This window comes from Lutra lutra, chromosome 3 (assembly GCF_902655055.1).
Source record: "Lutra lutra chromosome 3, mLutLut1.2, whole genome shotgun sequence".
Classification (NCBI taxonomy): domain Eukaryota; kingdom Metazoa; phylum Chordata; class Mammalia; order Carnivora; family Mustelidae; genus Lutra; species Lutra lutra.
Genome location: NC_062280.1, coordinates 27,684,123 through 27,706,166, shown reverse-complemented (window position 1 = coordinate 27,706,166; position 22,044 = coordinate 27,684,123).

Below are 22,044 nucleotides of genomic sequence, written 5' to 3'. Positions count from 1 at the left end.
AATCATTTCCTACACTGTATCTTGACCAAAAACCAAAATAAATCTTCTTCTTTTGTTGATTTTTTTAAAACCGCAATTCAATTAAAGCTTAAAGCAGATAGACTCTGAATTTCTACTAGAATGAATGTTCCCTGGGCAGAGGCCATGTGTGTTTCCTGGACTACTTTGTCTCCTGCTACTAGATGCATGTCTGCCATTCCAAGAGCTCAGTATATGTTGTGTTTTGTCTTTCCATAAATGAATGAGCAAATAGACATAACTGTTTCTGTCTTCCTCTTAAGTCCACCACCATAGGTATGGTCCCCAGCACAGACCTAAGGAAAATTGGGTCAGTAGACATACTTTCCTCTGGAGGATCTCAATCTTTTATCCTTAAGTTCTTTCTTTGGCCCAGACTTTATCAGCTCCTATCTCTATCCTCTACCCTTTCATAATCCATCTCCTCTTCCCCACTGAACTTGAAAGTATCTAAATTAAAAGTATGTAAAGATGAGTTTGATGAGTTCTTTATAGATCTTGGATATCAGCCCTTCATCTGTACTGTCATTTGCGAATATCTTCTCCCATTCCGTGGGTTGCCTCTTTGTTTCATTGACTGTTTTCTTTGCTGAGCAGAAGCTTTTGATCTTGATGAAGTCCCAAAGCTCATTTTCATTTTTGTTTCCTTTGCTTTTGGAGACATATCTTGAAAGAAGTTGCTGCACGGATTGCATGGAGCACTGGGTGTGGTGCAAAAACAATGAATACTGTGGCTGATGTCAAAGAGGTTACTGCCTGTGTTCTTCTCTAGGATTCTGATGATCACATCAAAAAATGGGCAGAAGACATGAACACACACTTCTCCAAAGAAGACATGTAAATGGCTAACAGACACATGAAAAAATTTCATCATCACTAGCCATCAGGGAGAGTCAAATCAAAACCATATTGAGATACCACCTTACACCTTACACTTAGAATGGCCAAAATCAACAAGATAGTAAACAACAGGTGTTGGAGATGATGTGGAGAAAGGGGAACTCTCTTCCACTGTTGGTGGGAATGCAAGTTGGTGCAGCCCCTTTGGAAAACAGTATGGAGATTCCTTAAGAAATTAAAAATAGAGCTACCCTATGACCCTGTAATTGCACTACTGAGTATTTACTCCAAAGAAACAGATGTAGTGAAAAGAAGGGCCATCTGTACTCCAATGTTCATAGCAGCAATGACCACAGTCGCCAAACTGTGGAAAAAGCCAAGATGCCCTTCAACAGATGAATGGATAAAGAAGATATGGTCCATATATACAATGGAGTATTATGCCTCCATCAGAAAGGATGAATACCCAACTTTTATATCAACATGGATGGGACTGAAAGAGATTATGCTAAGTGAAATAAGTCAAACAGAGAAAGTCAATTATCATGTGGTTTGCTTATTTGTGGAGCATAAAGAATAACATGGAGGACATTGGGAGATAGAAAGAAGAAGTGAGTTGGGGGAAATTGGAGGGAGAGATGAACCATGAGAGACTGTGGACTCTGAGAAACAAACTGAGGATTTTGGAGGGGGAGAGGAGTGGGAGGTTGGGTGAGCCTGGTGGTGGGTATTGGAGAGGGCACGTATTGCATGGAGCACTGGGTGTGGTGCATAAACAATGAATTCTGGAACACTGAAAAGAAAAAGTAAATAATTTTTTTCTAAAAATGTATGTAAAGATGAAGAAATTCATAGCAAAATGACACAAGCAAAAAAGACTCAAGACTACCTTCTGCTTCTAGCCATGACAGAGTAAGTCGCACTAGACTTACTTTCTTTTATGGATTTAATTTTGTCCCCTAGAAAGATGCGGTATTCCTAACCCCTAGTACTTGAGAATGTGACCTTATTTGGAAAGAGAGTCCTTACAATTCATCAAGTTAAGGGGAGATCAGTAGGGTGGACCTTAATCCAATATGGTTGTGTTCTTATAAGGATGGCACTTGTTGTAATGAGTCTGGGTGTTATATGCAACTGATTAATCACTAAAATTTACCTCTGAAACTAATAAAAAAAAAAGAGGGAGAGGGAATTGGAACCAGAGGCATTCACAGAGGGAAGAACATGTGCAGACACAGGAAGCACTTCATCTACAAGGCAAGGAATGCCCAAGACTACCAGCAGCTAGGAAAGAGGCATGGAATAGAATTTCCCTCAGAGCCTCCAGAAAGAACCAATCTTGCTAACAATTTAATTTTGGACTTCCAGCCTCCTTAACTATGAAGCAATAAATTTGTTTCTTAAGCCACCTAGTTTGTGGTGCTTTGGCAGTTCTAGAACCCTCCTACTGAAAACAACTATAAAACTGGACAGAATTTATGACAGAACTATTTGTAGACATTTGGACAACAAGCAGTGTAGGCTTGTGATCCTTGAGAGAAGACAAACACAGGAGATAAATAAAACTGTAAAGAATTAATCACCAGCAGATCTGCAATACAAGAAATGTTGAAAAAGGTTTTCTGGCTTAAGGGGAGTGATATCAAATGAAAACAATCTTTGGGAAGGATAAAAAGTACCAGAAATAAAAATACATGGGAACATATAAAGAATACTTTTTTCCTTGTTCTCTTAACTTCTGTGAAAAACAACAGACTACATCAAAAACTAATGATGTGCTATATGCTGACTAACGTAATATAAAAAAAAAGATTATTTAAATGAAAGTGATAACATGAAGTTATAGGCTTGCTACATAAGTAGATGTAGAATAGATGTCAAAAGTCACAGAAAGAAGTGGGGGTAGGGTATATGGAATTTCACAGTGAAGTGTAGTGGTACAATTTCAACTCTACGTACTCTGTGATAAGTTAACATTTTATGTTATAATTCTTGGAGGAGTCACTGAATAAAAGTAAAAAGAAGTATAGCTAAAAATCCAATAGGGGACATAAGAAGAATACTATAAATATTCAAGTAACTCAAAAGAAGGAAGGAAAAGAGGAATGGAGGAAGAGAAAAAAAAATGGGAGAAATAGTAAACTAAAAAAGATGATAGAGAGTATCATGTGGTTCTTGTTCTTTCTTTTATTAATGTGTTGTATCACATTGATTGATTTGCGGATGTTGAACCAACCTTGCAGCCCTGGAATAAATCCCACTTGGTCGTGGTGAATAATCCTTTTAATGTGCTGTTGAATCCTATTGGCTAGTATTTTGGCGAGAATTTTTGCATCTGTGTTCATCAAGGATATTGGTCTGTAGTTCTCTTTTTTGTTGGGATCCTTGTCTGGTTTTGGGATCAAGGTGATGTTGGCCTCATAACCACATGATACTCTCCATAGATGCTGAAAAAGCATTTGACAAAGTACAGCATCCCTTCCTGATCAAAACTCTTCAAAGTGTAGGGATAGACGGCACATACCTCAATATTATCAAAGCCATCTATGAAAAACCCACCGCAAATATCATTCTCAATGGAGAAAAACTGAAAGCTTTTCCGCTAAGGTCAGGAACACGGCAGGGATGTCCGTTATCACCACTGCTATTCAACATAGTACTAGAAGTCCTAGCCTCAGCAATCAGACAACAAAAGGAAATTAAAGGCATCCAAATCAGCAAAGAAGAAGTCAAACTATCACTCTTTGCAGATGATATGATACTATATGTGGAAAACCCAAAAGACTCCACTCCAAAACTGCTAGAACTTGTACAGGAATTCAGTAAAGTCTCAGGATATATAATCAATGCACAGAAATCAGTTGCATTTCTCTACACCAACAACAAGACAGAAGAAAGAGAAATTAAGGAGTCCATCCCATTTACAATTGCACCCAAAACTATCAGATACCTAGGAATAAACCTAACCAAAGAGACTAAGAATCTATACTCAGAAAACTATAAAGTACTCATGAAAGAAATTGAGGAAGACACAAAGAAATGGAAAAATGTTCCATGCTCCTGGATTGGAAGAATAAATATTGTAAAAATGTCTATGCTACCTAAAGCAATCTACACATTTAATGCAATTCCTATCAAAATACCATCCATTTTTTTCAAAGAAATGGAACAAATAATCCTAAAATTTATATGGAACCAGAAAAGACCTCGAATAGCCAAAGGAATATTGAAAAAGAAAGCCAAAGTTGGTGGCATCACAATTCCAGATTTCAAGCTCTATTACAAAGCTGTCATCATCAAGACAGCATGGTACTGGCACAAAAACAGACACATAGATCAATGGAACAGAATAGAGAGCTCAGAAATGGACCCTCAACTCTATGGTCAACTCATCTTTGACAAAGCAGGAAAGAATGTCCACTGGAACAAAGACAGCCTCTTCAATAAATGGTGTTGGGAAAATTGGACAGCCACATGCAGAAAAATGAAACTGGATCATTTCCTTACACCACACACGAAAATAGACTCAAAATGGATGAAGGATCTCAATGTGAGAAAGGAATCCATCAAAATCCTTGAGGAGAACACAGGCAGCAACCTCTTCGACCTCAGCCGCAGCAACATCTTCCTAGGAACATCACCAAAGGCAAGGGAAGCAAGGACAAAAATAAACTTTTGGGATTTTATCAAGATCAAAAGCTTTTGCACAGCAAAGGAGACAGTTAACAAAACCAAAAGACAACTGACAGAATGGGAGAAGATATTTGCAAATGACATATCAGATAAAGGGCTAGTGTCCAAAATCTTGATAAAGAAGATAAAGAACTTATCAAACTCAACACCCAAAGAACAAATAATCCAATCAAGAAATGGGCAGAGGACATGAACAGACATTTCTGCAAAGAAGACATCCAGATGGCCAACAGACACATGAAAAAGTGCTCCATATCACTCGGCATCAGGGAAATACAAATCAAAACCACCATGAGATATCACTTCACACCAGTCAGAATGGCTAAAATTAACAAGTCAGGAAATGACAGATGCTGGCGAGGATGCGGAGAAAGGGGAGCCCTCCTACACTGTTGGTGGGAATGCAAGCTGGTGCAACCACTCTGGAAAACAGCATGGAGGTTCCTCAAAATGTTGAAAATAGAACTACCCTATGACCCAGCAATTGCACTGCTGGGTATTTACCCTAAAGATACAAACGTGGTGATCCGAAGGGGCACGTGCACCCGAATGTTTATAGCAGCAATGTCTACAATAGCCAAACTATGGAAAGAACCTAGATGTCCATCTACAGACGAATGGATAAAGAAGATGTGGTATATATACACAATGGAATACTATGCAGCCATCAAAAGAAATGAAATCTTGCCATTTGCGACGACGTGGATGGAACTAGAGGGTATCATGCTTAGCAAAATAAGGCAATCGGAGAAAGACTACTATCATATAATCCCCCTGATATGAGGGAGAGGAGATGCAACATGGGGGGTTGAGGGGGTAGGAGAAGAGTAAATGAAACAAGATGGGATTGGGAGGGAGACAAACCATAAGTGATTCTTAATCTCACAAAACAAACTGAGGGTTGATGGGGGGAGGGGGTTGGGAGAGGGGGGTGGGGTTATGGATATTGGGGAGGGTATGTGCTATGGTGAGTGCTGTGAAGTGTGTAAACCTGGCGATTCGCAGACCTGTACCCCTGGGGATAAAAATATATGTTTATAAAGCTGTAAAAAAAAAAAAAAAGAAACGAAAAAAGAAAGGATGAATACCCAAGTTTTGTAGCAACATGGACGGGACTGGAAGAGATTATGCTGAGTGAAATAAGTCAAGCAGAGAGAGTCAATTATCATATGGTTTCACTTATTTGTGGAGCATAACAAATAGCATGGAGGACAAGGGGAGATGGAGAGGAGAAGGGAGTTGAGGGAAATTGGAAGGGGAGGTGAACCATGAGAGACTATGGACTCTGAAAAACGATCTGAGAATTTTGAAGGGGTGGGGGGTGGGAGGTTGGGGGCACCAGGTGGTGGGTATTGTAGAGGGCACGGATTGCATGGAGCACTGGGTGTGGTGCAAAAATAATGAATACTGTTATGCTGAAAAAAAAATTAATAAAGTGCAAAATGTCATTTAAAAAAAAAAGACATGAACAGAAAAAAAAAAGATGATAGAATCACACTCAAATAAAATTATATTAAATTGTGAATGAACTAAATAATTAAAAGGCAAGATTGTCAGACTGGATATAAAAGCAAGGGATGCATTTTAAATACAAAGGCACAGATAAACTGAAAGTAAAACGATGGGGAAAAGTTATCATGTAAAGAGTAAGCACAAAGAGATGGTGCAACTATATTTGTGCTGGAGAAAAGTATACTTTAACAGAAGATTGGCAAAAATAAAAGGAGGTGTTTCAGTAAGATAAAAGAGTCCATTATCCAGGAAGACATAACAATCCTGAATGCATATGTACATAATAACAGAGCTTTAAAATACAAGAAGCAAAAAGTGACAGAATTAAAGGGAGAAGCAGATAAAGCAATAACTTGAGTTTGAGATTTTAAAACTCTTCTCTCATTAATTGATAGATCAACTTGACATAAAGTCAGCATGGATATAGCAGATCTAAATCACATCAACAAACATGACCTTAACTGAAGTTTATAAAACATTTCACCCAACAAAGGTATTCTTTTCAAGTACACAAGGAACATTTACCAAGATAGGGCAAACATTGGTCAATGACATGTCTCAATAATTTTAGAAGGATTAAAGTCTTGCAGTGCATGTTCTTTGGGGACAGTATAATTAAATTATAAGTCATATGATGCTAAAAACCCCAAAATATTATAGAAATAAAACAACACATTTCTAAATAATCCATGAATTTAAAAAAAATCACAAAGGGGAATTAAAATATAAACATATATAGATAGGTAATAACTCCATGAAAAGATGCTTACCATAATTAGTCTTCAGGGAAATGCAGATCTAAATCCATCCAAGAGATTTTGCTTCATTCATGTTATAATGGACATGAAAACACCGACTGCTGGCAGGAATTTGGAGCCACTGGAACTTTCATTGCTCGTGCACTATCTCTTTGGAAAGCTTTATGACATATTTATGAAGTTAAACATAAACGTACTCTATGAATCATCAATTCTGCTCCTAGAGATTTACTCCAGAGACGTGAAAACATGATTGTGAAAATACTAACATAAGAATGTCTGTAGGAGCATTTTTAAAAATGGGGACAAGGGCGCCTGGGTGGCTCAGTCTGTTAAATATCTGCCTTCAGCTCTGGTCATGATCCTGGAGTCTTAGGATCTAGTCCCACATCAGGCTCCCTGCTCGGTGGGGAGTCTGCTTCTCCCTCTGCCCCTTACCCCACTTGTGCTCTCTCTCTCTCTCTCAAATAAAAAGTAAAATCTTAAAAAAGTTGGGACAAACTTCTAGTCATTAGATTAAAAGTTCTGAGGATCTAACATCATAAGTACAGTTGAGAATATGGTGGTATATGCTTGAAATTTGCTGAGAGTAGATCTTATGTGTTCTTACCACATACATACAAATTAACTATGTGAAGTGACAGATAGATGTTAATTAATTTGATTTTGGTTCTTATTTCACAGTGTATATGTATATTAAATCATCATGTTGTATACTTGAAATATATGCAATTTTATTTGTCAATCATTCCTCAATTAAGGTAGGAAGAAAGAAATAAAATGTATTTTGCAACAATTAAGAATAATGTCTTGGAAGACCATTTAATGATCTACTTAAGCATTAAGTGGAAAAACTGGTATAAAACAATAAATTCCACAATTTAAATTAAAAAAAAAAGTAATAGTCCAAAACAAGAAGCAAACCAATGTCCTTCAATAAGAAATGAGATAAAATACAGTTTATTTGTACAGTGGGATAGTTCTCAGCAATAAAAAAAGAACAGACTGCTGATAGATCACTGGTGAAACACATAGGTATCATGTTGATGGAAAGAAGCAAGGCACAAAATGTGATTTTATTTTCATGAAGTTCAATAACAAGTGAAAGGAAATCTGTGGGGATTTGCACTCAGTGGGCACAGAGGATTGGCTGGAAGGGGGCATGAGTAGTGGTGTGCTGGTAACCTGGTTCACTAGGGGGAGAAACATCCCTTGTTTTACACTGTTTGCTGATTTCCCACCATGCCCATCTTTAGACTAACAACATGATTTGGGGATGCGATGTACTGAACTGTCCAGGTAGAAGCTGGCTCGAGCACACCACTTGCCCCAGCAGACTTTTTCAGGGTGATGGAAATGTTCCATATCTTGTCAGAGGTGGCAATTTTATTGGTGGACACGTTTGCTAAAACTCATGGCACTGTATAATTAAGATCTGCCTAGTTCATTGCATGTAAATTTCATCTAAGTGAAAAAGAATAAAGCCTGAGTGTCTAATGTAAAACATCATGACTACTTCACAAAACTATATTATATATATACTTATATATATTTCTTTACATGAGACTCAAGAGGTTTTCCCCAGGATACAAGCATTTAGAAGACAGACACACCTTCAAACCAACAGAATGTCTACCTTCTTGTAAATGGCGGGCATAAGAAGTGACCCAGGGAGATGCTGGAGTCAGAGTACATGGGGTATGGCTGCCATGCCGCAGCAGAGGTGATGCTTTCCACTTAGCATCTGTCCTATTTGTAAGTCTCTACCACTCTTCCTATAGTTGATCTGATTATGTACATATCTCAGCCCATCCTAGAAACTAAATTGGTCCCATCTCCCAGACTGGATGGAGAGTCGTCTTTGGAGTTGGCCCTCCTCCAGTCAGGCCAATAACTAGGGCCATCATCCTGGGACCCATTCCTCCTTCCAGCATTATTCTTACTTCATATTCTCTGTAATTTTCCTCTGTAGGTATTTTTGTCCTAGTCTCTGACTTCCAGGAGCAACAAATGATGTTTTGCTGATTTCATTCATTCATTCTTAAAACTCTTCCTAAATGGCAGCTTTGTTTTTGGACTGCTCAATGAGGCCATGTGTAGCTGGTTAATACAAACCCTTTGAAGATGGTGTTAATGACTCCAAGCAACCAGAAGCACAGCAGCAAATAATGAAATACTCGTCCGTCAGCAGATGACTCTGGAACAGAACCTAAACCTGGTTTCCCTCCTGTGAGGGTCTGACCCCTCACAAACAAATCTCCCATTTACACTCCACCAGTCCTGGGATAGATAACAGCCCTCCCTTATTAAGGCATTTGTTGTTGAGTATTATTTGGTATTTAACTCTATTTTGGGCCAAAGTCTTCAAAGCCTCACCATTTTTTTTTTTTGTCTGTGAAACTCCCATTATCTCTTTACATAGATCTGTCATTGATATGGGTCTATAAATACACATTGTTTTGTTTATAAAGACATACAATATGCACACCTGATTGCTATCTATGCACTAAGCTTATATTTGGAGAATCCTTTTCAGAGCCAAATTTGATACAGTGCAGAGGCAGCTGGTAGGTTAGAGGGACCCCTCTAGAAGGAGTCACTGGTTATCAGTATAGAAAGACTGGGTGAGGCATGGATGCTCTGAATGCCAAATGCCAAGTATTCACTGGGGACAGGGAGACCGAGGATACAGAAAAGAAAAGGGGGAGGGACGAACAGGCACAGAATCAATCATTCAGCCCCTCTTTTGTTTTGCATTTTCTACCCATAGGGACATGCTCAAAATCAAAAGTCTTAGTGAAGGGACCTCATAGCCCAGTTCTGCCAGACAATTTCTCCTGGCGCCTTCAAACCTAGCTGCATGAGTGAGAGAGCCACTTGCTCCTAAGCAAAAGGAGAATAATTAAAATAAATTAGAGGGTAAATGGGGGATGGGAGATCATGCCTGGTCCTGCTGCTCAGCCTGAGGCTCCAAGGCTGAAAGGGTCAGGGCCAGGTAAGATTATTCCCAGGAGACGGTCTTCCCCAAACCATGTCCTCATTACAGTGATACACCCTTGCCCTCCCAGAGCAATGTTGCTGTCCATTTAGCCTATGGCTCTCAGATCTGGTAGCTTTGTGGGTAAGTAACAACAACTGCCAGCTTGCACATATTTAAAACAGTTCCACATATTTTTCTCAGTCTTTCCTATTTTACAAGGTTGTTTTGTGGGTTTTTTTTTGTTTTTTTTTGTTTTTTGTTTTTTGTTTTTTAGTACATCAGTGGTTCTCAACCAAGGGTGATTGTGCTCCCAAGAAACATTTGGCAATGTTTGGAGACATTTTTGTTTGTTGCCATTGGGGGTGTGGGTGGGTGTGGGCTACTGGCACCTAGTGTGGAGTTGACAGATAAAATACAGGACACCCAGTTATATTTAAAATTGAGATAAATAAAGAACTCTCTAGGTTTGGGGTTGTTGTTGTTGTTGTTACTGTTTAGTATTACAATGTCCCAAATATTGTACACATCATACTTACTCTAAAAAAAATATTCATTGCTTATCTGAAATTCAGTTTTAAGGGGTTTTCCTGTATGTTTATTTGCCAGATGCTGCTAGACATCCTAAATGCACAGAATAGTGCCCTCCCTCCCCCATGAAGAATGATTCAGCCCAAACATCCATAGTGCTGAGGCTGAGAAACCTGTAGGTAGATGGTAGCAGAAGCATGATTCGGATGCTAGAGAACAGATGATTTCGAATTCGGAACAGATAATACCAAACATGGCACGTGTCAAATGAACACACAGGCTTTAAAGAGTGGTTAATATTCATTTACGCATATGATTCACTTCACCTCTAACTGGAACCCTTTGAGAAAGGGCATCATCAACCTGTGCTCCCTCATTTTCTGCAGAGGTGTTTGTGGTCATCTGAGTAAAGTTTCCTAGAGATATCAGGGCCTAATCCCTAATCAATGTTACCTCCTTAGGAAAAGGGGTCTTCACAGATGGGATTACATTAAGGAGATTATTTTGAATTATCCATTGGGCCCCAAATGACATCACAGATGTCCTCTGTGAGAGAGAGATTTGGCACCCTCGAGGAGAAGGCAATGTGGTGAAAGCAGGGCAAGCAGTGAGGACGTTGGCCTCTATGTTAGAATGATTCAGCCACAGCCAGCCACCACCACAATCTGGGAAAGGCCAGGAGCCCATTGGCCATGGAGTCTCCTCAGGGAATGCAGCCTTCCCACACCTTCATCTCAGCTCAGTGAAGCTCATTTTGGATTTCTGGCCTCTAGAACTGTGAGAGAATGCACTTCTGCTGTTTCAGCCACCAAGTCTGTGATAATTTTTTACAGCAGCCCTAGGAAATTAAAACAGTGTTCCCCTGAGGATCAAAGCCAGAGTCCATTCCTTCCAGGAGGGTGTGTACCAGCATTAGAACAAACATAACCCACTAGATCCAAGACAAGGAACCAGAGACAATGTGGCCTTTGTTGATATTCATCTTTGTGTGACAATGCAGGATATTTCTGGTGATGGATTTTGAGCTCCATAATGATCTGTAGTGGAAAAATAGGCAATCCTCAGATCTCCCTACAATTTTAATAGGGAGCATGTGTGTATGTGTAGGCACTGTGAAGCCTAGAACTTGGGAAAAAGTTGCCTAAATGGAGGCCTAGTTATGCCTGCCTCCTAGCCATCAAGAGTCAACTCAGCTGTGGCTGATGAGTTGGCTCTTCAGGACAGAAGACTTCATGCCATGTGGTCTCATCTAGAGCTTATGTCATAGAATTTGGGAAAATAAGCTTTTGGTTCAGAGGAGGAAATAACATATTTTGTGTGGCATGCATGTATGTGTGTCTTCTGGAAGGTCAGTTATTTGGGGTCCTTTGGAAATATCCTGTGAAGAGATTGTGTCCCAAGGGATGGCTACACATTTCTTTGAAAGCCTTTGGACACTTGGCTGTGCTCTGGGGATGGGTGGCCAACGTCAGGAAAATGCATGCTTCCAAATGAAAAATAGGAAAACATGTGTAAGTGCCAAGAGTGATAAGAAGTTCTTATCTGTTGAGTAACAAGAAAATATCCCGTGGATATTACATGGGAACAAACAAACAGAGACTCTGTGGTCTGTCCTGGGTCTGGACCTCTGGCTGAAATCCCTTCTCCTTCTCCTGCCTGTCTTCATTGAACCTGGAAACTGAGTGTTTTTAAAATAACCCACGGAAGAACCATGGGCTTTGCCAATTTGGTATTGGGAGATCAGCAGTCATCTCTTTGTTGTAGTAATTTATGGAAAGAGATGCCAGGTCACTCAGTTTACTAGAATGCTATGGAGAGATTGTTGGTGTTTGTGTGGGGGGAAGGGGTGTGCAGCCCTGACGTGGCTGCAGCTCCGACAGCTGGATCCTGCTGGGCCTGAATATTCCTCGAACGACATGAAGATGGCCAGAGTTCAATGATCAGTCAGCCTTAACTCCAAAGGGCAGATGCCCCAGATGGCCTCTTGAAATCACTCATTGCTGTTGACCAGAAAAGCACATTCTTGGGGCCAAACTTCATTCCTGGGTTGAAATCTAGACTCTGCATTCTCCTAGCTTTTCAACTTTGGACAAATTGCTATTAAGTTCTCCAAGCCTCAGTGTTCTTACACGTCAAATTGGAAGAAAAATACCTACCTTACAGGACTGAGATGATCATATGAGAAAACATATAGAGTGCTTGGCACAGGGCCTGGTATATGGCAAGTGCTCAATAAATATTAGATGCTTCATTAGGGCACTGGGAGTGATCAGGGAGGAGGCAGGTAGGAATTGCTGTGCTTTACCCTGTGCCAAGAGACTTTACATAACTTTCTATATATATTATACTGGTCTTCATAATAGATACTCCACGTTTTCCCAAATTGGTCTGACAATATGGAATACATTATCATGCTAAGCAGCTGTCACTGTCTTCATTTATAGGACCCCACCTGTCACAAAAAATGCAAAACATGCTCCCCAAATACCTAGGATCATGCCCTCTGTGTGTGTATGTGTATGTGGGTATGTTGAAAATGTCCCAACTCTACTACTTTATGTCAAAGTCAGCTCACACTTTAATCCAGAACCTTTTAATTTACATGCCAGTAGCTCGAGGACAACAAAATAGTGAGATACATGAATGCACAGATGAAAATATTTATTTCACTACATTTGCTTTTCAGTGTTCCATCCCTCAATAGTCAAGGAAGGGTCGTGCCTAAAAACTCCTATGGTGGAGTTTTTATTCCACATCACAAAACGAGATGTGGAAGAGGGTGTTTCTCATAGTTCATCTTTTCTCAGTCAAGCTGCATAAATTATTTTTCCTCACCTAGGCTCTTACCAACACATTCTGACCACCTCTCTGCGTCTGGAGGGAAAGTTCTAAAACGTAAGACCAGTCTTGGTGCTCTCAGCGATCCCTGCTGCTTTGGGAACAGGACTTCTCCACCTCACCATTATTATTTTTTTTAATTTTATTTTATTTTTTCAGTGTTCCAGGATTCATTGTTTATGCACCACACCCGGTGCTCTTCCTCGCCACTATTGACATTTTGGGCCACATAGCTCTGTGCCCTGGCACTGTCTTGTGCACTGTTTGGCAGCACCGCTGGCCTCTACCCATGAGATGCTTATAACACCACTTGAGTGTGACAACTGAAACTGCCTGAAGAGACATTGTCAAATGTCCCCTGGTTAAAAGCCACTGTTCCAGGGCACTTTCATCTTCTTACCTTACAAGGTCCTGCCTGCCGAGAGCCCACCTTTTTCTGTTGGATTTCTCTCAATACTGTCTCTCTACTCTGTGAGCCAGCCACATGAAAATTATTCCAGGTCCTTGACCAGGGCTCCTTTGCCTCTGCTCCATCCAACTCTGAATTAGGGGACTTGATGGGTCTCCTACCACAGTGCTTACTCACTTTGTGATAACTGCCTATATATTTTTCTGTGACATGTTTCCTTTCCAATGCCCTCCCATGGCCGGTCAGCTCAATGAAGGCAGAGGTCTCACTGCTGTAACCCTGAAGCCAGAATGGTGCCTGTCATAACATAGGTGCTCAATAAATGTTTATTTAATGTGCTCCTTAAAAAATCGCTCTCTGGAAGAAAGGGATATTTTCTTTGAAGCCCTTTAATTTGTAGAGACCATAAGTAGGTCTTGCTGACCTGTTTGTCCATATATTAGTGGATCTTAATTATAGGATAGATGTTCTGGATTTTGAGGCTGATTTCATCAATCCCCCTAACTCGAAGCAAGTTTATGCTTGAGCATTCTGGGCAGACAATTGTCATTAGCTCTTAACACATGATCATCAAAACATTTTTAAAGGGAAGAAAGGGGGCCTGGAGCCAGCAAGTCCCAGGTCTGGCCCCTGAGCTCCTAATGGGGGCAAAAGCCAGCACAGCATGGGGTAGGATGAAAATCCAGCTGACTGCAAACATAGTTAATAAGGGAGCCCTAGAATATGAAAAGCTGCTGACAAAAATCAGGACTATTTAGTCTAGAGGAGAAGATTGAGAAGCAATCTGATAGTGGCACTTTCAGCTACCTGTAGCCTGGGGCCTTTGCAAACAATTCAGATGGATGGTCTGTTTGAGGTGAGTGGACAGGCTCAAACTTGCATCTACTGAGAGGGGATTGCTTGTTAAAGGAATTTAAGTAGGCACTTTCTAAAGGTGTAATTTCAACTGAGCTTTTGGAACAAGTCTGAGAGTAAAAAGCAAAACAAACTTTGCTTAGGGACTGTCCCAAAATTTCCCACTAATAGGCTATTTACCACGGATTTAAGTTTGGAACTTAAATGAGAATTGCAGGCCATCTGGTTTTTCCCACTGTCTCCAGACAGGACAGTATTCAAATGAAGGCATATGTTGGCTGCTCCTTAAAACACACACAGACACACACACCTACTTTTGCACACAACCACACACTAGTTCTTGTTATTCCCCATGATTCATACTGCCCCTTTTCTTCCCAGGTCCATTTCACAGCTGTTTCCTTGACTGTTGCTTATATATTGGGTTGTCTTTACCTTCCTTTAAAGGAATTACAGAATTTGAGAAGACAATTTTCAAGCTCCTTGCTATATAGAAGAGGAAACTGAGCCATAGGATGATGAAGAACTTTTCTAAAACTCAGAGAGATTTAGAATATTTGGGTCTAGTGCTAGTTCTTAGGTCAATTCCCAACAATATCCTCTACTTATGCATAAAAAAGAGCCAGCATAGAGAATCAGAGGACCGCAGAAAGTTAGATCGGAAAACAGTTAGTGGAACATTTATTATTCCTCAGGTTCATAGCAATCTATCCAAAACTTAAGTCCTACCTGAGGTGATTTGATTTAACTCTTTTCTCAATTCTCCCAGAGTTGGCACATATCTGGTACCATTCTAGAAGAGAAGTCGATCACATACAATACATGTGTTAGGATATTAGGTATTTGTATTCTAGTGTAGGGGTTAACAAACTTTCTCTAAATATTTTCAAGTTTGTAGACCCTATAGTTTCTGTCACACCTCTCAATCTTGCCTTCATAGCATGAAAGCAGCAATAGATAGTACATAAATGAACAGACATGGCTGTGCTTCAGTCAAACTTTATACACTAAAGCAGGCAGTAGCTAGATTTGGTTGGCAGGCTGTAGTCTGCCCACTTCTTCTTTAGTGGAACTGCAGTTGAAGAGGGTTTGGTGCAGGCAACAGAATATACTGAAGAAGAAAGAGAATTATTCAAGTCTCATAGAATGATTCAGAAAGGAAAGGCCCTTGGGAAGCTCCAGGGATCTATATACCCCTTCTCTAGGGTATCCTGATTAGGGAAAATCGATAAGTTTTAACAGGGAGTCTCATTGGTTTAATTTGGGCCATAAGCCCACCACTGAATAGACAGTCCCATCATGAGTGAACAGAAGGGAGGAGAAATGAGTCCCAACACAAAAGCTGAGGAGTTCTAGCAAGAAAGGAAAATGGACATGGGGCCATCAGGAAAAAAAAAAAAAAAGCATCCCCATCCTTTACAGAATCTTTCTGAACATAAAGGGACATTTTTTTTTTTTTGAATCCTGACATCAGTGTCTTATAGAGAATGTTCTTTTTTTTTTTTAAAGATTTTATTTATTTATTTGACAGAGAGAGATCACAAGTAGACGGAGAGGCAGGCAGAGAGAGAGAGAGAGAGGAGGAAGCAGGCTTCTTGCTGAGCAGAGAGCCCAATGTGAGACTCGATCCCAGGACCCTGAGATCATGACCTGAGCCGAAGGCAGTGGTTTAACCCACTGAGCCACCCAGGCGCCCCCGAAGTTACCTAAGGACACTTTGTGAACATTACATTGGAAGCTCCCTGTGGATGTTCCCAACTCTGGAAGTGCTCTGTGCAGCCTATTTAGAATGACTTTCTTTTTAACAGCTTGTTGGAACCTCTATGAGCTTCCTCCCATCTTCTACTCCATCATTTTTTTAAATTTAAATTTTAGTTAGTAAACATACAGCACAATATTGGTTTCTGGAATAGAATTCAGTGATTCATTGCTTTCTGAAAAAAATTATTTATTCATTTGAGAGAAAAAGAGAGAGAGAACACAAGCAGTGGGGAGAGGCAGAGAAGCAGAGGGAGAGGCAGTGGGAGAAGAAGACCTCCCTCTGAGCCAGAAGACCAATGTTGGGCTGGACCTGAGGACCCAGAGATCATGACCTGAGCCAAATGCAGATGCTTAACCATCTGAGATACCCAGGTGCTGCTCAGTGATTCATCACTTACCTATAATACCCAGTGCTCATCACAAGTGCCCTTCTTAATTCTCATCACCCATCTAGCCCATGCCCCACCCCTCTCCCTCTATCAACCTTCAGTTTGTTCTCTATCATTAAGAGTTTTAATGGAGTGTTTCCCTCTCTCCTTTTTTCTTTTCCCCTTTCCCATATGTTCATCAGTTTTCTTTCTTAAATTCTACATATGAGTGAAATTGAGAGTGAGTGAGATCATATGGTATTTGTCTTTCTCTGATTGACTTGTTTTGCTCAGCGTGATACACTCTAGCACCATCCATGTCATTCAAATGGCAAGATTTCATTTTATTGATGACTGAGTAATATTCCATGGTATAGCTATATACCATATCTTCTTTATCCATTCATATCTGTCAATGGACATCTGGGCTCTCTGCATAGTTGGACTGTTGCTGTATGTTTATGTTGCTATAAACATTGGAGAACATGTACCCCTTAGAATCTTATTTTTGTGTCCTTTGGTAAATACCTAGTAGTGCAATTGCTTGATCATAATGTAGTTCTATTTTTAACTTTTTGGGGAACCTCCATACTGTTCTCCAGAGTGGCTGCTCCAGTTTGCATGGAATGACTTTATAAACTCCTCAGGATGCTCTTGAGGATCTCTTGGGTCTGCATTATGGAGAGGAGTGGGGTAGGTTGGGGGTAGATCTTTAGCAAAGATAGGAAAAATGGAACAAGTACACGCAAGGACAGGCCTTAAGAATTCTGGCATCCCAGAACTGAAAAAGGCTGGGCGGCATAATGGAAAGAAATCAGGAGGCTGTCAGATCTTGTCTTTACTCTTGATTCTGTCTCTTTACTTAGCTGGGTGCCCTAAGGCAAGTTGCTAAACTTCTCTCAGCCCTCCTGTCCTCATTCGTTAAATGAAGATAATAATAATTAACCTACTTTGGAGAGAGAGAGAGAGTGAGTGTGTGTGTGTGCATCAAATAAGAGAATGCACTTTAAAGTGTGTTTTGGAGACTAAAGCAGGGGTACATATTTCATTTTTCTGGAGCTTTCCCCAGAGAAATACTGAATCAGAATCTCTGGGAGTGGGGTCACAGAACAATGTTTTTTGAAAGCTTCCAGGGTTATTTTGATATGTTGCCAGTTTTGAAACCTATACCTCCAAAAGTCTCTAGAAAGAAAAAAAAAAGTAACTTAAAAAGTTGTTGGCAAGAAGTTGGAGTGGTTATAGAGGCTCCTCAGTGGTTTATAGATAAGAGGGATGAGATAAAGTTCCCCCGTTACCCCTCTCCTTTTTTTCTTTCTAGATGCTCCACATCACCTCCAGGGCAAAGCCTTCATCATTTCATGCTTACTAATCAGAATCCTGGCTAACAGTCACTCTACACTGTTTATCCCTCCATAGCAGATCTGCTTCCTCAGGAGACAGGCTGAGGTGCTGAGGAGCCAGGTCACTGTGGGGCACATTGAGATCAACATGTAGGGCGGTGAAGGATGCAGGGTGGGGCAGAAGGAAAAATCGACCTGTGATGCAGTCAGGACAGAGGCCTCAGCTGACCCCATGTGGAGCTTGGGACCTGGGGAGGCTCTGCACATGTGCCCCACAAGGAGGTGAGGGTACCAAGCCCTGGGGAGGGAGGTGGCCACCAGTGAAGCAGATCCCAGGGCCTGGCTGTGTGCTTTCCAGGCAAGCGCTCTCAGCAGCTGGGGAATTAGTGCTGGTCCTGAAATGGTCTGGGCAACACAGCACAGGCTTCAATGCACCCTCACTACCAGCTGGACCTCCAGTGTGAGTCCACATTTCCCTTATGTAAAACTTGTCCCCCCACTGTCCACCAAACAGGCCGGCATTCAGAATTCAGCAGTCTACACTTGAACTAAATTTCTAGATTGATTTCTATTACTTTCTTTTATGCTCCTTTTGTTCCAGATGAACTGGACAGCAGTCCTTTGCCCATGACTAACCTCTATTTTCCCCTTCATCTTGGGTCAACTGGCCCTCACCGTCTCACTTCAATCTCTCACCATCCCTCAAGGCACATGCAATGGATAATTTAAAAATTTTTGACTGCCTACAACTTCCTCTTTTCTTCTGGTAATAATATTTGCTCCCTCCCAACTCCTACTTCCCACCTCTCTCTACCCACCCCACCCCTTAAAAACACACACACACTCCTCTATTTTGTTCATGGAGTATCTTGGCCAGAGGTGTTAGCATATGACCAGGGTCTAAACAATTGTGAAAAGAGCAAAATATATATTTACTTAGAATATAAACACCTCCAAATTACTCACTAAGTCAAAACTCTGTGAAAACAATCAAAGGTTGTGGATGTAAGAGGTAGCTTGATTTCCAATAAGCTTCAAGCTCCCAATTCTTAATAGATCTCTAGTCCAAGAATGTCAAGTCAAATGTTTTCATGGTTTCAACTATTCTTAAAAAAAAAAAAAAAAAGTGAAAACAACCAGACCATGACAAGAATAGCGAACTTAGAGCAGGGAACTGAAGTCAGGTTTGTGTATTCTTCCAATCTGAAAAATTATGCCTTTGAGCAAATTGACTTCTTCCTTTGGATTTGGATTTGCCCATTTCTAAGAGAGGGGTTGATGAGTGCTACTGTCCTTGTCAGCCCCAGTCTGTGACCATAAGAAAAGGAAAGAGGGAGTGGAAGCTTACCCATTACCATCTTTTCCCATTTTCCCACCCCATTGTCCTTTAAGATATAGTATTCTTGAGCACCTTACACTTTCTCAAGTGAGCCATATTCCTTTGCTCTCAGGCCTTGAGCACACATGGTACAAACTTAAAAATTGATGAATTAATTGATGAACAAATGTGACATAAATCAACAAATAAACAGTGCAAGACTGATGATGATCATTTGTTTCTGGTCCTAATTTTTAAATTCAGATATTTATTTATCTTTTTCCACTATGGGACAGATGTTCACATCCAACCCATGAATCTTCAGTGAGAGAGGTCATTAACTCCACCAGAGGGAAATTGATGCTGACTGCAGTTTTAACCTCCTTTGACTTTCCAAGAACTGCTTTGAGTACATTCTGTTTTCGAAGATCAGCCTCTTTCCTGCTTCCAAAAGCCTGTCCCAGCCTGTCCAGCTCATCTCTGGCCGTGGATACAGGGGGGATATTGAGTCCTGCAGTTTCTGAGCCAGTTCTAGCAGAAAAGCAGAGCTTGGAGGAAGCCAGATTTGATATTCTTGGCCTCTGAATGCTCCCTGATTATTATTATTTTTTAATATCCTGAGAACAGATTAGGATGAAGCAGATTAGGGAAAGTCACGGGATATGTCATAACTGAGCTTCTCTCTGCTGCTTGCATTCCCCTGAGGAAGCAATCAGGACATATCCTGTAATATAACTGGGTAGTACTCAGGCCTGCTGAGTGGAGGCACCAACTTAAATGTAGTTCGTGAATCAGCTTTCTTTCTTCTTCCCCCATCTGACTTACTCATAGGAACTGGGGTAGGTGACAAATATAAGAAAGACCTGGTCACTGAAGGTAATTTTACTTCTTCTCCTCCCAATAAATACATTGGCTTTCTGTGAAGAAAGTGCTTGTCTCTTCACATTTGTTCCAGAATCATGAAGGATCCTGCATTTCCCTCCAATTGTGAAATGTTGGAAGCCCAAATCCAAGCTTTGAGTTTTTGGTCCTAGAGGTTGAGGTTTCAACTGCATCAGTTCCTTACACTGGACTTTATGAAATCGGCCTCCTTTGGTGAGGGTTATACATGATGGCAGAGATGACAGACCACGACACAGCCTCTAACCCAAAGTGGGTTCTCAGTTAAAGCTCATCCTTCCAGTTGCTTCCATGGGACAGGCCCAGTTTATGCCTGTTATCTAGAGTAATTATAACCAGTGTGTCCACTTTCCTCTAATAAGTGTTCCATTTGGGTGATGAGTTTTATGGCCATCCTACTTATGACTTAGGATTCAATGTGATTCATTTTTTAAAATTGTTACTAGAGGGTTCCTCTGAAACAGTGGCATTTATTATAGACACACTTCCCCCAAAGTGCTCAATTGTCCCTCATATTTCCCTCTTTCTATCCCCCCTTCCTTAAGCCAAAGACATACTTTCCACTCATTTGTACTGGGAGGAACACTTCTGAGATCAGAAAGAAGTGATATAGAAACCACCCTACCCTGGATCTATTGTCAGGGTCCAACTTTCATTTTTCTTCACATTTCTTTCTGAGAAAGTCACTTAGCTCTCTTAAGCAAAGCCTAGAACATCGCAGAGTGCTCTGGGGGTAACATATGTATGGCCATCAAGGAAAGGTATGACAAATGGCAGGTTCTTAAAGAATCCAACATGGTGTTTTATACCATGTGATTTGGGCATGTATGGCTAACCAGCAAGGTCTTACTGGAGAAATCTTCAAGTTAGGGAAATACAGCAGTGTACGTGCCTGTACACAGTGATCAGCAAAACAGAGAAAATGCCCTGTACATCTATCTGCCTGATGACTTCAGCCTGCTCAAGAGGAGTTTTGGTAGCAGACCATGTTTTTACCATTTGAATGAAGCCAAGGAACTATTAGGTTGAAGGACAACCAAATGACATATTGTAATGAAAGATGGGGATTATAACTATAGCACCATTCTAGAATATATAGCTCACCAACTTCCACTATTAGTCTTCCACACAGTGCTTTTTATATAGCTCTGATTCCCCTTGGCCACATGCAAAAGTGCTTCCATTTGCTTCAACACATTCTCTCATCATTTTTGATTCAAGCTCAGCTCCATGAGCTTCCTAGACTGGTTTACGGACTACAGTGTTTAGTCTCTTTGTCAGTGAGCTATTCGGCAGAAAAGCCAGTCAGCATGCCTGGGACACATGGTTCTTATTCACCTCTGGGCCAGAGCATTGCAGGTGAAACTCAGACTGCCTTGCCCATCTGAGTTCCTCTTCCTCTGATGCTTTCATAGGTGGAGCCCATCTGCCTGGATCTCCACATGCCTCTCCAAATGACTGAAAGTCACCAGAGCCAACTGCTACCAGAGATTAAAAATATTAATAATAATAATGATGATTAAAAGCCCCAGTGGAATGTCAGCAAAGAGCAGGCCCTGTTCACTAAGCAAATGTGGAGGGGGAATAAAGGGAGGGGGAATAGAGCAGAAATCAAGAATAACATCCGATTTGGTGCTTCCAGCCCATTTGAGGTCTTGACAAACAGGAGGCTGTATCCAGGCTTGTTTCTGGGAAATAAAATCGATCTATGTGTTTGCTTGTAGGTGCAGTAGGAAGCATCTGCCTGCCAGCACAGCAGTGAGCAACATGTTGCCATTGGATCGTTGGACTTCATGTGCAGCTGTGCTCTCACCAAGTGGGGAACTAATTACTGCAGAAAGACACAAACTGCAAATTGGGTGACTTCACATGGAAACTATGAGTAAGATGAAAAAACAAGGGCTCTTGGAGTTAAGGTGCACAGGC